Consider the following 492-nt stretch of genomic DNA (forward strand, 5'->3'; position numbering starts at 1 on the left):
GATCGTCTTGAAGGGTGAAGGGACTGGAAGGGTCTAAGGGAGAGGCCCTTCGGAGGAAGGAGGGGCCAGAGGGCGCATCTTGAAGGGCGAGAGGGCCGAGAGGGGCAAGGGAGTGAAAAGCGAAAAATCCGGATTCGTGAAGGGTGAAGGGCCTGGAAAAGGGAGGGAACTCGGCTCGTGAAGGGAGGAGGCCCTGGAGGGAGTGTCTCGAAGGGTGAAGGGGACTAGGGTTGAAGGTGAAGGGCTGGGAAGGGCCTAGGGTCTCGTGAAACATGCAAAGGGTGAAAGGGGTTATAAAGACGCTGAGCGGGAAAAAAGAAGTCCTAGTGAAGTCCTAGTCCTAGTGAAGGGATTAGAAAGGCAGGAGAGTGAAAGGTCAGTTTTCAAAGGATGGAATTCGGTTTATTTCAGTCCTACCGTTATTATCATTACTGTGATTATCATTAAAAAAAAAAGTAGTAACGTTTAGTTACACACAGATACACAACCAAG

This window comes from Penaeus monodon, chromosome 31 (genome assembly GCF_015228065.2).
Source record: "Penaeus monodon isolate SGIC_2016 chromosome 31, NSTDA_Pmon_1, whole genome shotgun sequence".
NCBI lineage: Eukaryota > Metazoa > Arthropoda > Malacostraca > Decapoda > Penaeidae > Penaeus > Penaeus monodon.